Source organism: Bos indicus, chromosome 4 (assembly GCF_029378745.1).
Source record: "Bos indicus isolate NIAB-ARS_2022 breed Sahiwal x Tharparkar chromosome 4, NIAB-ARS_B.indTharparkar_mat_pri_1.0, whole genome shotgun sequence".
Taxonomy (NCBI): Eukaryota; Metazoa; Chordata; class Mammalia; order Artiodactyla; family Bovidae; genus Bos; species Bos indicus.
Window position 1 is genome coordinate 55,254,069 of NC_091763.1, and position 20,335 is coordinate 55,274,403.

The following is a 20,335-nucleotide window of genomic DNA, read 5'->3' on the forward strand; positions in this document are numbered from 1 at the left end:
CAGAATTGGGTTTAAGTCCTTAGTTGGGTGAAGTCAAATGGGTTATACAATTATTATAGACCTAAATTTCTATAGACCTATAGGAAAGAGGTGAAAATTCTTTCCTTATAGGGTTATGAAAAGTATCAGTGAAAAAGTTGTCAAGCCCATAGAACAGTGCCTGACAGGAGAGCTAAAAAAACAGTAGTGATCTGTTAGATTAAGTACCTGGTTAGAAGGTACTAATCAATAAATACACTCAGAACAAAAAAATGAGACAATATAAGAAAATTTATTTCCATTTTAATATGTATTTCACAGCTGCCTACAATATATTTTAAAAATATTTTCATTTTTATAAAAGAAGACAGTAATAATTTAACTAGGTATTTATTAGAACATATAGGATAATAAAAGGAATTAACAATCTAATTTACTCCCCAAGTTCTGTGTCTTTTCTTCCTCTCCCTTTTTCTTCCTCTGATTTACCTTCTGCTGGATTAATCTTTCCAAAGAACAACTATCATCTTTCTAGTCTCTTGTTCAAAATTCTTCACAGATTCCCAATTGCCCACTGAATAAAGTCCAAACTTACCTTGCTTTTCAATACTCTCCACAAATTTGGTCCTAACTCATCCTTCAGACATTATCCCTTACCCTTTTCCTTTATAAATCTTATGCTTCAGCCAAACTGAACTAGATTTTAAACTCCTCAAAGTCAGAGGAGTATTTGTCTTCATTTATTTGTCTTTGCAACCTTATCGTCTACTACACTACAATGATCCGTGTCCTTCCCAGCCAATACCAATATGAGGAGTTTATAGGTTTGCTGATTTTGTCCTTGCCACTTTCAAAATTTGTATTGTCATCTGTCATCATTTTCAATGCTGTTTTAGTCTTCTGAAATGTTAATGATTCTCAAATAACTCTAGTGCACACCATTTCAACAGCAACATCAAATAGCTAATAATAATAATAACACATTCCCAGAGAAAACATTCTGATATCACTCTGTTGATGCCTTCTTCATTTAAGACTTAACCCATGCCTTCCCTGAAAATACAGCTATCATAGACACTAAAATCTTTCGCTTAGCTTACTATGGCAGAATAGATGTTGAGATATTATTTTTTGAATAAAGGAATGAGTTAAAGGCCTCAATGAAGTACACAATATAGGCTTTCTATTTTTTTCCACTCATCTGTAGTATATCACTATTACAAAGAAAAAATTTGTTCTAAAGGCCATAATATTTTCCACTTAGTATATTTTTAAAAAGTAATGGCTTCTTACAAGAAATGGTATGCCTATTATTGCCCTCTTTTTTTTTTTCTTTAAAACATTGAGAGCTACAATTTTCTCTTATTTAAGTACTTACATTATTAGTGTGTGTGTTAGTCACTCAGTTGTGTCCAACTCTTTGTGACCCCATGGACTGCAGGCCACCAGGCTCCTCTGTCCATGGAATTCTCCATGCAAAAATACTGGAGTGGGTTGTAAGTGGCAACTGATAAATATTACTTAGAATTGCATACATGTAGAGCACTTTGTTCGGAGAAGGCAATGGCACCCCACTCCAATACTCCTGCCTGGAAAATCCCATGGACGGAGGAGCCTGTAAGGCTGCAGTCCATGGGGTCACTGAGCGTCGGACACGACTGAGCAACTTTACTTTCACTTTTCACTTTCATGCATTGGAGAAGGAAATGGCAACCCACTCCAGTGTTCTTGCCTGGAGAATCCCAGGGACGGGGGAGCCCGGTGGGCTGCCGTCTATGGGGTCACACAGAGTCGGACACGACTGAAGTGACTTAGCAGCAGCAGCAGCAGCAGCAGAGCACTTTGTTAGATACTATAACAAATGGTTAAAGCAATAGTTCTAAAAACGTATTCACACTTGCTACCTATGCTCTCTCTTCTTTACCCAATTGGACCTTGCTCCTAATCACCCTGTTAAAATCACTCTTGTCAAGGTCAATCACCTCCCACTCACAAAATCTAATAATCCTTGTATTTCTCTTCTTAGCTCAGCAGCATTGCCATAACATAAAAAGGGGTCTCTTGATTTCCCCTGTGCCCTCTACACACTTCTCCAGACATTTCCTCAATTCTTCTCCAGCTCAGTAACAAATCACTGCCCATTTATTCAAGCCCAAAACTTAGAACTAATCCTTTTTTTTTCTTCCTTCACTTCCTGCATTTAAGCCAACAGAACTAAGTTCTGTTAATGCTTCCTACAAAATGCATCCTATTTCCTCGCATCTCCACTGCAACCATATTAAAGATAGATTTACTTAAAACTATTGAACTACTACTACTACTACTGTGTTGTGTTCAGTCATGTCTGACTTTTTGCAAGCCCATGAACTGTAGCCCAGCAGGCTCCTCTGTCCATGGGATTTCCCAGGCAAAAATACTGGAGTGGGTTGCCATTTCCTTCTGCAGGGGATTTTTCTGACCCAGGGATGGAACCCTCATCTCTTGCATCTCCTGAATTGGCAGGTGGATTCTTTACCACTAGCACCACCTGAGAAGCCCACTACTACTACAATATCCCCCTAATTGGTCTCCTGCCTACATACGTATCTTGACCATCTATTATTCATTTAAAGGTAATCAGAACTTCTCACTTCCCTTCTTTTAAGTCTTCTACCAATTTTTTATTGGATGTAGAGTAGAACCCCAAATGTTTACCATGGCCTGTGTAGAAGGCCTTCATGAGGTTCCCTCCAATACCAGAAATCTCTCTTAGCTCTTCTCCTACTAACATGTTCCTTAAATAAACCAATCTCCTTCACAGTATAAATTTTTGTATCATTTCCATCTCTGTTTGGATATACCTTCCTCTGAGTGTGTACATTATTTAGGTTTCAGTTCAAACATCACCTTCTCAAAAAAGCTTCCCTTGTCATGCAATCTAGAGAGAATTCTTATTTCATTGGTTTCATAACATTTACTACAGCAATGAAATGAGTCATAATCTTGATCATTTATTTTCTTCCTTCTTTATGTGTTGTCTTCTTATTTGTCTAAATTAGATGTTATCTGAGATCCAGGAATTGTCCTCTTGTAAACTGGTCTAGACCAGTGGTTGACAAACTATTACTTCAAAGCCAACCCAACCCACCACCTTTTTTACAAACAAAGTTTAACTGAAACACAACAATACCCATTCATTTAAGAACTGTTTGTGGCTGCTTTCACACTATAAGGACAGAGTCAAGTAGTTACAACAGAGACTATAGGGCTCTCAAGTCAAAAATATTTACTATGTGACCATTTACAGAAAAAAATTTGCCATTCATATGCTAGACTTATGGGAAGCCAAGGTAATTGAATCTGTTTAGAAAAATAGCTATATAGTCAAGGAGGAAACACATTTTGAGCATAAATAGCAGTAGACTATCAAAGAAGCAGAGAAATCATCCAGAGACAGAATACATAGAATTTGATGACTTCCTGGGTATAAGGAATAAAGAAAGAAAATGAAATGACTCCAGGGTTTTAAGTCTTGGTACTTAGAGAATATTAGTACCATTGGTGAAAACTGGGGTATAAGGAGAAGGATGTGATTGGGAAAAGGACAACAAACATGATACTGGACATGCTAAGCTCAAAGTCCCAGTAATACATTGTTGCAGAAATGGCTAGTGGACAGTCAATGATCTAAAGCTCAGAAGAGTGACTGAAGATAGAAATTGTACCTGAGATCCAGACATGCCCCAGTAATAATAATATAAAAAATTGCATATGTAGATAAAGATTTAGGAAAAGAATTTTTTAAACAAAAAGGTATTCAAGGATAGAACTTTAAGAATACATGTATTTTAAGGACGAGAAAAGAAGAGCCAAGAGAAAAAATAGTCATCTAAGAAGAAAAATTATAATAGCTTCTAGAAGAAATAGTTTTTCAGTCTTAACTGTTGGAAAAAAATTCTTAAACGTAAAAGAAAAAGGAAAAAATGGAGAAAATTTTTTCATATTTATAACAAATTTGGTAGTGGTAAGCACCATGTTCCTTCTAGTTGCGGTTCTGTTATTCTTAATTTGCATCTTCCACTTTGTGAGCTGAAATTGCTGTTCCAGTTTCTGCCATCATGTCCCATTCCAGCTGGCAAAAAGGAGGAAGGGGGGTAGACATGATCCTTCCCTCTTTCTCTTTATGGACACTCCCCAGATGTTGCGTACATCAATACTGCTCACATCTCACTAGCCAGAAAGCAGATATAAGATGCTGGAACTTATTATATCAATGACAATGTGCCCAAATAAAATATGTGGATTTACTCTCAACTTAAAAAGGAAAGACAATAGTGAGGATAGCTGGCAGCTCTGTCAAACACTGGCCCAACTAAAAAACAACAACAAAGCCATGGGATATGAGAAAAATAACAAAGAATACAAATGGCCATTAATAATAATCAAAGAAATGGAAATCATAACAATACACTAGACAATTCCACATCATTGACAATTAAAAAATGCTAACACAGTATTTTCAGGTAAATAGGCCTCACCTCCTATCCCTAGACTTCAGTCTTATGCAGACCAAATCACTGTCACACATAGACTAGTACAATTGCCTCACAACATTCTCCTTATTTCTGTTATTGCCATTTCTAGTCAATCTTCCAAACTGCTCTCAAGAAAACCAAACCAAAACCATTTTGGTCTTTAAGAAAACCAAAATCTTAATAAGCTTATTTTTTCCCATTTTGAGAGAGTGCTAGTGCTCAGTGGTATCTGACTCTTTGGACTCCATGGAATGTAGCCTGCCAGGCTCCTCTGTCCATGGGATTTTCCAGGCAAGAATACTGGAGTCGGTTGCCATTTCTTTCTCCAGAGGATCTTCCAGACCCAGGAATCGAGCATGCATCTCTTGTGTCTTCTGCATTGGCAGGCAGATTTTTGAAGACTGCACCACCTGGGAAGCCCAGCTTTTTTCCACAAGGGAAAAATAATCCAGGATTCTGACATGGTACAAGACCTGTGGATCTTGACCTTTATCCTACATACCAGCCATTAAGAACTGCTGACCATTCCCCTAATGCACCTGAATAATTCACACATCTTCTGATTCTGCTCACTTAGCCTGGAATGTTTTCCTGAGCCTCTCTGACAAATGCCTACTTATCTTTGAATTCAGCTCAAAAATAACTTCTATAGTTTCTGACCTCTCTTTTTACCACATATAGAATTGATTTCCTCAGATATGCCCCTTCTGCACCTTGTATATGTTTGTATTACTTTATCATGCATTTTTTTTTTTGGTTTTGTCTACTTCACTTTTTAAGAAATTAACCTTTTTGCACCATCTCTTTTTTAGATTGCCTTTAAGTATTTTAGTGCTTGCCACAAAATAACCCCTCGCTAAATGTTACTGGTAAGAACGAGGACTCATCTAATAACAATGTCTCCTTAGATCCTGGATTAGAATAAAAAGGATCAATCTTACCTGAGGGTTCATGGGAAATGTTATGACACATAAGATGGCCCCATGACTTGACACTTGAACACTGTCCTGGCCTAACCTTTTCATGGAAAAAGGAAAAACCAAAAACACAACACCTTTCCTTCTTTAGGTTTTTAGAGATCCATTATTACAGTGTCTTTCAGTCTATTCTCAAATTAAAACCCTTCCCTATTTTCATCTGAGGTAGCATATTCAAAAGAATTAAGAGAGGTTCCAGGTGTTTATATGCCAGGAATCTGGTCTTCTCTTTTGAGTTCAAAATAGACCATGCACAGACTCCTACATGATCCAGGCTATATATCAATTATAAAAAGAGCCTACATTAATTTTCCATTGATTACCTTTACTAATCTGTAGTCTTTAGGGGAGGTAACATGAGAAAGTTAAAATTGAATAAACAGTAATATTCTCAAACCTAAGGAGATATTTTTTAATAACAATTAAATTAAAATAGGAGAGCCATTGGGCAATAATCTGACTAGCCATATTTATTTCCTGAGGAGGTAATGTCAGATGTTTAGTAGAGAATCTGGGATGAGGAAGGTTTAGAAGCCCTCAGAATTATTCTGCAACTCTTAGTTTTCTCTAATTTTATTTGTGTATGCAACTTCCACATGATTGATATCAAGCCTTTGTTTCATTAGGCCTCTGGAACCCCATAACTTGTTAATGTTTCTCAATAGACTGAAGAATGATTAATGAATTTGTGTGGCAAGGCAGGGGGTAAGAAGGAAGGCATGTCAAGAACAAATGACTAAGATCTCCAGCAGTTTTTCCAACAAGCAAATTCAATTAAAGGAATTCTTTTATACTTTATTATCTCGTTGTTCATCTGTTCACTTCTTTAAAAGCAATATATTGCTTCTTCATGAAGTCATTAGTTTTTCCTAAATTAAAAAAATGTGTTTTTCTGTATATTTTGAGATCATAGTTTTCTTATGGGTGACCTGTAAGCATCACCTAAGATTATAAATGAACAAAAGATTATCCCTCAGAATAAAAGCATGATATGAACATTTGTTTTTATGTTTGTCAATATTTGTTCTGGCCTAAGGCATCACTTCATGGGAAATAGATGGGGAAACAGTGGAAACAGTGTCAGACTTTATTTTTGGGGGCTCCAAAATCACTGCAGATGGTGATTGCAGCCACGAAATTAAAAGATGCTTACTCCTTGTAAGGAAAGTTATGACCAACCTAGATAGTATATTGAAAAGCTGAGAGATTACTTTGCCAACAAAGGTCCGTCTAGTCAAGGCTATGGTTTTTCCAGTGGTCATGTATGGATGTGAGAATTGGACCGTGAAGAAAGCTGAGACCGAAGAATTGATGCTTTTGAACTGTGGAGTCGGAGAAGACTCTTGAGAGTCCCTTGGACTGCAAGGAGATCCAACCAGTCCATTCTGAAGGAGATCAGTCCTGGGTGTTCATTGGAAGGACTGATGTTGAAGCTGAAACTCCAATACTTTGGCCACCTCATGCAAAGAGTTGACTAATTGGAAAAGACTCTGATGCTGGGAGGGATTGGAGGCAGGAGGAGAAGGGGACAACAGAGGATGAGATGGCTGGATGGCATCACTGACTCGAAGGACATGAGTTTGAGTGAACTCTGGGAGTTGGTGATTGACAGGGCACCTGGGGTGCTGTGATTCATGGGGTCGCAAGGAGTCAGACATGACTGAGCGACTGAGCTGAACTGAACTGAACTGAAGGCATTTCAAGTGTCTAGTCAGAGACCATTTCTATTCTCTTGTTCTTTGTTTCTTCCTTTAAATATTACCCAACTACAGTTGAAAGAGAAGCATCTTTCTTCTCCAGTTGCAAAATTATATAAGGTAAGTCGGGAGCTCCTGGAGGGCAAGTTCTTTACTTTGTGGCAAGCACTGATTTAAGACTGAAAACAAAAGAGAGAAAGGTGTAATAGGGTGTAGAGGAGGAGAGAGAGAGGGTAGGAAAAAGAGGATAGGCACACAGATCCTGAAACATGCAAATCCATGGTTCCAGTCATTCCCAGTGGCTATTTCACTCTAGCCTTCTTTATAGTTTTATAACTTGAATGAATATTTCACTTGAACTCCCTTCCATATGAAACTGCTTTGAATTTGGTTTCCACTCCTTGCAGTTGAGATAGCACTAACAAGTGCTATTCAAATTTTAATTATAATAATAAAATTAAAAATTTTTGTTTTATTCTCAGGAATAATTCAATCGATAAATGCAAAAATATTAATTCAGAAATGAACAAGAATGCCCTTGATTTTGTGAATTCAGAATATGCCAGCTTACCTCTGTCTACTGCTGAAGAGAATGATTATAGAGGAAACAAATCAGGGGTTGGGGCTGGGAGGACTACCTTGCCTCCACAATGTTGAAAGCTGCTGAAAGTGTTAACATTTCTCATGTCCTTACTTAAAATGCAAAGCTTGCAAAATGTCTAACTCCTGTTATTCTGCTTTCTTATAGGATCTGGCACACAACTATACATACAGAAACTGTGGGGAGGATATTCACGCTTTTGTCTAATTAATGCACAGCTTTACTGGACTTCTGTCCAATCCCTGACAATGCCAACAATGATAAGGGACCATTACAGTCTAATGAGCTTGGAAAAATCGGAAGCCCAAGTCGCCTGTAGAATGTTAAAGCTAATCTACTTGTGTGGAGGAGAAAATGTCTTAAGACATTAATTCTATTCATTAAAAATGTCTTTGTGAATTAGTAAAGAAATGTTCTTATCACTTGATAGCTCTATTATGTAAGTGTATTTTTCATTTTTTTTAGGCTGCAAGCTGTGTTGACTAAACGCAGCAGGAAGGAACAAATAAATTAATTCTTCTTTTCATCAAAAAGCAAAACTGAGTGTGCCTAAATCAAGCTTTTTGTCTTAGTAAGAGGTTCCTGAAGGATGTGCTATGTTTGATATTAGCAACTTGATGTAAAACTTAAGTGTATACATTTTTGTGCAATGTAAACATAGGTTAGTTACTGATGTTCATGCTGGGTAGTATTAATTTATATTTCATTAATACTTAAGCCATTACTCATAACTGGAAAATTATATAGAGGATATGGAATAAATGGGCTTCCCAGGTGGCTCAGGAGTAAAGAATCTGCCTGCTAATTCAGGAGACACAAGAGATGTGGGTTCAATCCCTGGGTCAAGAAGATCCCTTGGAGAAGGGATGGAAATGAACTCCAGTATTCTGGACCAGTGGACCAAGGAGTCTGGCAGGATACAGTCCACAGGGCTGCAGAGAGTCAGACATGACTGAGCTACTGAGCACACAGTAATTCCCTAATTATTCTTCCTTATCCTTGACACTGTAACTTGTATTGTTGTATTCTCTGTCTCTACCCCCGTAGAGAAAAGGCTTTAATGAAAGACTTCTTGTAAAATACTTTTCTATAGAATGGACTCATGCAATAAGTACGATAGCGTGCTACTATGAGGTACTCAGTAGTAAGTCTTCTCGAATAGATCAGTACCACTACTGCACAGTACCACTACTATGCTGAATACTGTTACAAAGAAACCCCTGTTTACTTCCAGAAAATGAATTACATTTAAGTTGAAGAAAAAGGCTTTCTTGAAAATGACTTCAAGTAAGACATTGTAAATTCACCATGACTTCTGCATCCTTCTGAGAGATTTTCCTCAGAAATTGACATGCAGCAAATCATCAGCGTCTATGTATAGCTCCCATTACTATACAAATTAGCAATTTTGTTCATCAGTAAAAACTCAATAAAACACATCTTGGATATTTGTTAAAAGTTTTTTTTTTTTTTTTTTTCTTTCTGAATCATTTCCCCTGAGCCAGTTTCTATTGATAGAATCTATCTACTCACATTAATGACAGGAAGAAATGATTAAGTTGTCACTAGTGATTGGATGATCCATGAAATAAAGGACACTAAGTGAGGCAGATGAAACCCAGGCTATCCTCCCCATGTCTGCTGGAATAGAATTAAGAAATAATCTCCGAAATATTACCACTTCTCATTTCTCAAATTTATGTGGATGAAAATGATAATAACCCATAACTCATATTTTGCAGGATATTTAAGAGACATTTTTTTACCCCTAATAACATCCCCTGGGGAACAGCCTACTATACTTTTAGGATGTGCCTGAGATAAGGATAAATCTATGTAATTGTAATTAGGGTAAGATCTTAGTAACTGGTAAATGTTACTATGTCTAACTGTAAAATGGGAATTGTTAGTGGATAAAAAGGAAAGAGCTATTTTGCACCCAATTCATTCATTTAACACATATTTAGTGAGGACCTTCCATAAATCAGAAGTTGTTCAAGTAATTGAGAAAATAAAAATGATTAAAATATAATCATTCTCCTCAAAGTAATCCCACTCTAGATAAAGATGAATTTGAAAATTGATGCTTAACATATACCACTATTAGGCTATGAAAGCGAAAAGAAGATCATAGGAAAAGGTTAGCAAATGTGAGCAAAGAGGGCTAAGAAAAGCTTTCAGGAGAATGTCATGCTTGATCTGAACCTTGAGCTATCTAGGAGACTAAGTGTAAAGGAGTCTCCTGAAACTACAGCAAAGTATGGCCGCTGATATGGACATAATTCCAGGAAAGATCAGAAACAGCAAACTCAAACACCGGTGGGATGTGGCCTGTAGAGTAGTTTACCTGGAGAGAAGGGTAAGAAACAAGGACTATTGTCTAAGGCAAAGCTAGAGAGAGGGTTGCTAGGGCCATAAAAGTCCTCAAATGTTTCCAGGAGAAATTTGAATTCTATTCTAAAGATCTGTAAGGGGACACTAAAAATGTTCAAACACAGCTAGATTTATATTTTGGAAAGATACTTAATACTCTGGCATTAAGAGTGGAGCAAGATTGCAGGCAGAAAACCAGTTAGCAAGAGAAAGAGAAGGAAGGAAAGATGCCCTTTCATCTCTGTTAGAAAACTGGAAAGATAGCTGTGCTTCTGCCTGGAAATGAAACACAAAGAATTTTCTTCCTTTGAAAGGTGAATAGTGAAGGAAAGGCCAAGTTCAATTTGGATGTTCTAGTTTCAAAGTCATGTACAACACAGAAATAGGGAACAGGAGCTCAGAAAAAATATCAATTAGAAATAGATTTGGAGAAGGAAATGGCAACCCACTCCAGTGTTCTTGCCTGGAGAATCCCAGGGACGGGGGAGCCTGGTGGGCTGCCGTCTGTGGGATCGCACAGAGTCGGACACGACTGAAGTGACTTAGCAGCAGCAGTAGCAGCAGAAATAGATTTTGGGCATCATGATGCTATGGGTATAAGTTTCCTTGGTCCTTATAACCTCCCCCTTAAGAGGACAATGCTGCACTGGATTCTCTGTTATAGGTTTGCCCACCTTTGGTGATCATATGGGTCTTTTGATATATTCATTAAGGAAATTTTTAAAAGAAATGATATTCCCAAGTCTTTTCCCACACTGAGTGGATCAGAATCTTCAAAGAAAGGCCTAGAGACCTGTTTGTCTTATTTTGTTTTAAAAAAAAAAATACTTTTAGACAATTCTTATCAGCATGGAATTGTGGAATCTGCTGGTCTAATAGCAACATTTGTTAAGCATTTATTATGTGTTAGGAACTCTAAGCTTTATGCTCATACAGTTTCTATATCTTACAACAACATAATAAAATAGATATCTTATCCCCAATTCCAACATGATGAAACTAACATTCATGGTCTTGTTCAAGGTCTCAAAACTAATGAGTGGAAATAGCATCTCCTACTGATTCCAGTTTCTGCACTCTTTACTTTAAAATATATCTTGCCCTACATTGTGTTGAAGGATGCCTAGCATGACACTTAAAATGTATTTTCTTAGTAAATTACCTATTATATTACAGAGAAAATTATAGAGAAAAATGAAAAAGTGTCAATAAAATTATCTTTGATGTTGAAGTTCCCAAATGTATCTTTTTTCCCATTGCTCTGCTAAGCAGCAACTTTACTCTCAAGTGCTGAGCTTCACACCTTTTATTTTCTCCACTACTTTCCTCTTTTCCTCCTCATCTATTTCCTCTTTGTTCTCTTGACAAAAGCTAGAAACAAATATCCACTGAATTCTGGTCTACTTTAAGCCAAGATGATTCAACAATTGGGATAATAAGAAGATCCTTTACCAAAATGGAGATGAAAAGAGAGAAACAGTACTGAATCTAATATAAATAGAATAGAAAACACAAAATATCTCATTAAGATATATTTCAATGTTAGACACATTTTTGTTCCACTAGTCTTCTGTTCAGCACGTGCAAACACATTTTCTTCACTACAGGTGTTCTAGTAACATTTAGACTCTTCTGAAAATTAATAATCCTAAGGCCTTCATTCAAAATCATGTGCCATTTAGGTTACTGTGGTCCTAACTATTGCAAAGATTAAGTCATGTTTTTAGCTTGCTCTTCTTCCTGAGGTTTATAATATAGCAAGCATTTCTGAGTATGACCATCTATCAACCAATACCTACTGAATGCCCACAGAATGTAGCATTATACAGAGTGCCAGAGTGGTATGTTAAAAAAAACTACAGATAATATCTGACAGGTTTCAAAATAGACAAGATAGAACACATACAAGCAGCATTCTGGAAGCATAGAGAAGGTTCTGGAAGCATAGAGAAGGTTCAAGAAGCCGGTAGAGATAAAGCTAAATAAGCATTTTTAGGTTCACAGATAGACAAAATGTCAGACAAGTGGCATCATAAACAGGCAACACCCAAGGCCAAGCAAGGAGTTCTATGCAACAAACTATAAAGCCCATTAGTGGAATATCTTGCATTGCAAGACAATAAGGAAGTACTGAAATAATAATGAAAATGGCAAAAGATCACAAAAGTCAACCTGAACATGTTCCCACCAGTTAAATCTGCAACAATCTGAACATCTGAATAATGACCATAACAAGTTATAGCCCATAACTAAAATAAGAATACATGAATACATATTGTTATCTGCCAATCAAAAAATCAATTAACCAATAAGAAAGAAATGTTCTTTCTTACAGAAGAACATTTAATAGCCATTAAATATAGAAGGAATGACAGAATTAGATAATCATCATTTGGCAACTACCAGCAAAATAACTGAGTCAAGGAAAACTCATCAATGGATGAGCTAAAACCAGAGGGTGAAAGTTTAATGAGGAATAAGATTTTTATATAGCCTCAAAGTGTCCCACCACAAGATACTTTTGTTTGTCATTTTCATTAATATATTTTTTAACTGAAGTATAGTTATCAGTATTGTATCAGATGTACAGAAATACAGTATTTCAGATGTACAATGTAATAATTCTGACCTTTTTATAGATTATATTCCATAACAAAGTTATTATAAAATATTGACAATATTCCCTGTGTTGTGTATTACATCGTTGTAACTTATTTATTTTATACCTAGTAGTTTATATCTTTTAATTAATTTCTTTCATCTATTTTGCCCTTTCCCCCACCCCTTTCCCTTCTGGCAACCACTGGTTTGTTCTCTGTATTTTTTTTTTTTTTTTATGTTTCTGTTTTGTTATATTTGTTCACTTGTTTTATCTTTTCACTCCACATATAAGTGAAAACATATGGTATTTCTTTTCACTGTCTGACTTATTTCACTAAGCTTAATGCCTTACAGGTCCATGAATATTGTTTCAAATGGCAAAATTTCATTCTTTTTATGAATTTGCAAGTTCCATTGTGAGTATGTGTGTATATACACACATACTCATATATATATATATATATATAGAGAGAGAGAGAGAGAGAGAGAGAGCACATTTTTATCATTCATCTGGTGACGAACACTTATATTGCTTCTACATCTTGGCTATTATAAATAACGCTGCTGTGAACACTTGGATGCACATATATTTTTGAAAAGTGCTTTCATTTCTTTGGATAAATACACAGGAATGGATTGTTGTATCATATGTTAGTTCTGTCATTGTCCCACTCAAGATGGCTTCTTCCAACAACACAAGAGATGACTAGACACATGGACATCAAAGACAGTCAACACCAAAATCAGATTGATTATACTCTTTGCAGCTGAAGATGGAGAAGCTCTATAAAGTCAGCAAAAAAAAAAAGAAAAGAAAAGACCAGAAGTTGACTGTGGCTCAGATCATTAATTCCTTATTGCAAAATTCAGAATTTAATTGAAGAAAGTAGGGAAAACCACTAGACCATTCAGATATGACCTAAATCAAATCCCTTACAATTACAGTGGAAGTGACCAATAGATTCAAGGGATTAGATCTGAGAGACAGAGTGCCTGAAGAACTATGGATGGGGGATCATAACACTGTATAGGAGGTGGTGACCCAAACAATCCCCAAGAAAAAGAAATGCAAAAAAGGCAAAATGCTTGTCTGAGGAGGGCTTACAAGTAACCGAGAAATGAAGAGAAGTGAAAGGCAAAGGAGAAAAGGAAAGATATACCTGTCTGAATGGAGAGTTCCAAAGAACAGCAAGGAGAGATAAGAAAGCCTTCCTAAGTGATCAATGCAAAGAAATAGAGGAAAATAATAGAATGGAAGAGATCTCTTCAAGAAAATCAGCGATACCAAGGGAACATTTCATGCAAAGATGGGCTCGATAAAGGACAGAAATGGTATGGACGTAACAGAAGCAGAAGATATTAAGAAGAGGTGGTAGTTTGATAGGGATTGCATTGAATCTATAAATTGCTTTGGGTAGTATACTCATTTTCACTATATTGATTCTTCCAATCCATGAACATGGTATATTTCTCCATCTATTAGTGTCCTCTTTGATTTCTTTCACCAGTGTTTTATAGTTTTCTATATATAGGTCTTTGGTTTCTTTAGGTAGATATATTCCTAAGTATTTTATTTTTTCCGTTGCAATGGTGAATGGAATTGTTTCCTTAATTTCTCTTTCAGTTTTCTCATTATTAGTGTATAGGAATGCAAGGGATTTCTGTGTGTTGATTTTATATCCTGCAACTTTACTATAATCATTGATTAGTTCTAGTAATTTTCTGGTGGAGTCTTTAGGGTATTCTATGTAAAGGATCATGTCATCTGCAAACAGTGAGAGTTTTACTTCTTCTTTTCCAATTTGGATTCCTGTTATTTCTTTTTCTGCTCTGATTGCTGTGGCCAAAACTTCCAAAACTATGTTGAATAGTAGTGGTGAAAGTGGGCACCCTTGTCTTGTTCCTGACTTTAGAGGAAATGCTTTCAATTTTTCACCATTGAGGATAATGTTTGCTGTGGGTTTGTCATATATAGCTTTTATTATGTTGAGGTATGTTCCTTCTATTCCTGCTTTCTGGAGAGTTCTTATCATAAATGGATGTTGAATTTTGTCAAAGGCTTTCTCTGCATCTATTGAGCACAGCAGGATCCTCTAAGACCCACCTCCCAGAATATTGGAAATAAAAGCAAAAATAAACAAATGGGACCTAATTAAACTTAAAAGCTTCTGCACAACAAAGGAAACTATAAGCAAGGTGAAAAGGCAGCCTTCATAATGGGAGAAAATAATAGCAAATGAAGCAACTGACAAACAACTAATCTCAAAAATAAACAAGCAACTACTACAGCTCAACTCCAGAAAAATAAATGACCCAATCAAAAAATGGGCCAAAGAACTAAATAGACATTTCTCCAAAGAAGACGTGCAGATGGCTAACAAACACATGAAAAGATGCTCAACATCACTCATTATCAGAGAAATGCAAATCAAAACCACTATGAGGTACCATTTCATGCCAGTCAGAATGGCTGCAATCCATAAGTCTACAAGCAATAAATGCTGGAGAGGGTGTGGAGAGAAGGGAATTCTCTTGCACTGTTGGTGGGAATGCAAACTAGTACAGCCACTATGGAGAACAGTGTGGAGATTCCTTAAAAAACTGGAAATAGAACTGCCTTATGATCCAGCAATCCCACTGCTGGGCATACACACTGAGGAAACCAGAAGGGAAAGAGATACGTGTACCCCAGTGTTCATCGCAGCACTGTTTATAATAGCCAGGACATGGAAGCAACCTAGATGCCCATCAGCAGATGAATGGATAAGAAAGCTGTGGTACATATACACAATGGAGTATTACTCAGCCATTAAAAAGAATACATTTGAATCAGTTCTAATGAGATGGATGAAACTGGAACCTATTATACAGAGTGAAGTAAGCCAGAAAGAAAAACACCAATACAGTATACTAACGCATATATATGGAATTTAGAAAGATGGAAACAATAACCCTGTGTACGAGACAGCAAAAGAGACACCGATGTATAGATCAGTCTTATGGACTCTGTGGGAGAGGGAAAGGGTGGGGAGATTTGGGAAAATAGCATTGAAACATGTATAATATCAGGTATGAAACGAGTCACCAGTCCAGGTTCGATGCACGGTACTGGATGCTTGGGGCTGGTGCACTGGGATGACCCAGAGGGAGGGGAGGGGAGGGAGGAGGGTGGAGGGTTCAGGATGGGGAACGCGGGTATACTTGTGGCGGATTCATTTCGATATTTGGCAAAACTAATACAATTATGTAAAGTTTAAAAATAAAATAAAATTAAAAAAAAATAAAATAAAATAGTATCCTTGAGCAAAGTTGTAAGGTGGGTGAAAAAAAAAAAAAAACAAAGAGGTGGCAAGAATACACAGAAGAAATGTACAAAAAAGATCTTCACGACCATGATAATCACGATGGTGTGATCACTCACCTAGAGCCAGACATCCTGGAATGTGAAGTCAAGTGGGCCTAAGGAAGCATCACTATAAACAAAGCTAGTGGAAGTGATAGAACTCCAGTTGAACTATTTCAAATCCTGAAAGATGATGCTGTGAAAGTGCTACACTCAATATGCCAGCAAATTTGGAAAACTCAGCAGTGGCCACAGGGCTGGAAAAGGTCAGTTTTCATTCTAATCCCAAAGAAAGGCAATGCCAAAGAATGTTCAAACTACGGCAAAATTGCACTCATTTAACACTCTAGCAAAGCAATGCTCAAAATTCTCCAACCTAGGCTTCAACAGCACGTGAACTGAAAACTTCCAGATGTTCAAGCTGGATTTAGAAAAGGCAAAGGAACCAGACATCAAATTGCCAACATCCACTGGATCATCGAAAAAGCAAAACAATTCCAGAAAAATATCCACTTCTGCTACATTGACTATGCCAAAACCTTTGTGTGGATCACAACAAACCGTGGAAAATTCATAAAGAGATGGGAATACCAGACCACCTGACCTTCCTTCTGAGAAATCTGTATGTAGGTCAAGAAGCAACAGTTAAAATTGGACATGGAACAGACTGAGTAAATCAAGGCTATATATCATCACCTTGCTTGTTTAACTTATATGCAGAATACATCATGCAAAATGCCAGGCTGGATGAAGCACAAGCTGGAATTAATACTGCAGGAAGAAATATAAATAACCTCAGATATGCAGATGACACCACCCTTTTGGCAAAAAGCAAAGAGGAACTAAAGAGCATCTTGATGAAGGTGAAAGAGGAGAGTAAAAAAGCTGGCTTAAAATTCAACATTCAAAAAACTAAGATCATGGCATCTGATTCCATCACTTCATGGCAAATAGATGGGGAAACAATGGAAAGAATGACAGAATTTATTTTCTTGGGCTCCAAAACCATTGAAGATGGTGACTGCATCCATGAAATTAAAAGATACTTGCTCCTTTGAGGAAAAGCCATGATAAACCTAGACAGCTTATTAAAAAGCAGAGACATTACTTTGCCAACAAAGGTCCATATACTCAAAGCTGTGGTTTTTCCAGTAGTCTTGTATGGATGTGAGAGTTGGACTATAAAGAATGTTGAGTGCTGAAGAAGTGATGCTTTTGAACTGTGGTGTTTGAGAAGACTCTTCAGAGTCCCTTGGACTGCAAGGAGATCCAACCAGTCCATCCTAAAGGACATTAGTCCTGGGTGTTCATTGGAAGGACTGTTGAAGCTGAAACTCCAATACTTTGGCCACCTCATGCGAAAAGCTGACTCATTTGAAAAGACCCTGATGCTGGGAAAGATTGAGGGCAGGAGGAGAATGGGGTGACAGAGGATGAGATGGTTGGATGGCATCATCGACTCAATGGACATGGGTTTAGGTGTACTCTGGGAGTTGGTGATGGACAGGGAGGCCTGGTGTGTGGCAGTTCATGGGGTCGTAAAGAGTCAGACACGACTGAGAGACTGAACTGAACTGAAAAAATCATTATTTGTAAAATCAACATCTGCTGGATGAGGGAAAAAGCAAGAGAGCTCCACAAAAACATCTATTTCTGCTTTATTGACTATGCCAAAGCCTTTGACTGTGTGGATCACAATCAACTGTGGAAAATTCTGAAAGAGATGGGAATACCAGACCACCTGACCTGCCTCTTGAGAAATTTGTATGCAAGTCAGGAAGCAACAGTTAGAACTGGACATGGAACAACAGACTGGTTCCAAATAGGAAAAGCAGTACGTCAAGGCTGTATATTGTCACCCTGTTTATTTAACTTATATGCAGAGTACATCATGAGAAACACTGGACTGGAAGAAGCACAAGCTGGAATCAAGATTGCCAGGAGAAATATCAATAACCTCAGATATGCAGATGACACCACCCTTATGGCAGAAAGTGAAGAGGAACTCAAAAGCCTCTTGATGAAAGTGAAAGTGGAGAGTGAAAAAGTTGGCTTAAAGCTCAACATTCAGAAAACGAAGATCATGGCATCCAGTCCCATCACTTCATGGGAAATAGATGGAGAAACAGTGGAAACAGTGTCAGACTTTATTTTTCTGAGCTCCAAAATCACTGCAGATGGTGACTGAAGCCGTGAAATTAAAAGACATTTACTCCTTGGAAGGAAAGTTATGACCAACCTAGATAGCATATTCAAAAGCAGAGACATTATTTTGCCAACAAAGGTCCGTCTAGTCAAGGCTATGGTTTTTCCAGTGGTCATGTATGGATGTGAGATTTCGACTGTGAAGAAGGCTGAGTGCCGAAGAATTGATGCTTTTGAACTATGGTATTGGAGAAGATTCTTGAGAGTCCCTTGGACTGCAAGGAGATCCAACCAGTCCATTCTGAAAGAGATCAGCCCTGGGATTTCTTTGGAAGGAATGATGCTAAAGCTGAAACTCCAGTACTTTGGCCACCTCATGTTAAGAGTTGACTCATTGGAAAAGACTCTGATGCTGGGAGGGATTGGGGGCAAGAGGAGAAGGGGACGACAGAGGATGAGATGGCTGGATGGCATCACTGACTCAATGGACATGAGTCTGAGTGAACTCCGGGAGGTGGTGATGGACAGGGAGGCAATTCGTGGGGTCGCAAAGAGTCGGACATGACTGAGCGACTGATCTGATCTGATGTATGTAGTAGCAGGAAAAAATGTGAGTCTACAATTAATGTACATGTACATTACATGTATGGTTAGATCCCATAAACTGAAAGATACTGATACATTCTCCCCTATCTCTTGAAGGTTTTATATATTCTGCTTTTGAAAATTTTCTATTAATTTAAACACTGGATATATTAATATACAATCCTAAATTAACTAGCATTATGGTTTTATATAGATTTTTGTTCTCTCAATGGAAACTGGTTGTCTAATGCTAATAATAATAGCCATGTGCTAGGGACTAAAACAATGCAGAATACTACTCAATCCTCTGTTGGCTTGTCTTGATTCAAGACTCAATTTTATTTGAGTTGTAATGCATATATTTAATTTATTCCTTCAAGAGTAATATTTCAACAAAAGTTTTATAAATATTGGACAGCAGAGAGTTCAAGTTTATAGCATTTAATAAGTATCTAGAGTATATTTTATGTTACCACTTAGTATATACTGATTTATATACATTAATGATCAAACATTTAGGGAGAAATTCAGGTTAACAGAACCAAAGACATAAAGCATATGTTCCTAAAAAGAAGCATACATTAGCTCTTCGAGCGAATGAGTTGAAACATAAGAGAAATCTCACTTTTGTGTAAATGATTCTATGGGTAACCATGGGAGACAAAATACCCTTAGAAAACAACTTTGCATTCATTCCAACTTATATAAAAATGGATAATCTAGTGTCCAAAGGAAACATCAACAGAATGCCCATGATACATTTAAATAAAAAACAAAAAAACATTTAAGCAAGTGCTACTAAACACCTACTGTAGACATCAACTTTTTTTTCAAAAATTCTTTTAAAGTTTATTTCTATAGAAATCATGTGACTTTTTGATGGCCCTCTCATATTACATAACATGTCTTTAAATAATGAGCAATCTGGCTTGCTGAATACAGTAGTTACAAAACCTGGCTTTGTCTTAGCATCACTTAGAAGATTTTCTAAATCATTCCAACACATCCACTAACTGAGAATCTCTGTGGGTGGGTCCCCAGAGACTGTATGCCTAAAATGCTTCCTAAGTAATTCTGATGCATCCGGATTTAGGGAACACGGCAAGCCTGCTCACGATAAACTAGATGAAAGCTGGATGCTCATTACCTAAAATGATAACTCTCTTCTTGCAATAGTTGATGATTAGTCATTCTATCTGACATTAATTAGATAGCACTGCTAACACCACTCCTAATTTGTGACAGTAATATAATGTTCCCAAAACACACAAAAGAGATTATTTTCTTGTTCTCTCTAGTTGGAGAGCCAGCAGGTGTTTATTCCAAACTCACTCAAAAAAAGTATGGAGTTATTAAATAACTAGTTGAAGAGGAGGGAAGCCAGAACACAGCCATGTTTTATTCACTGGAAATTATTACATGACTCATCAGGAGACTGTTTCTAAGTGCAGGTTATATCAAAAGCTTCTGGCCTGTACTAAATTCATTTCGTTATACCTTTAACTGTGTAATTAGAGTCA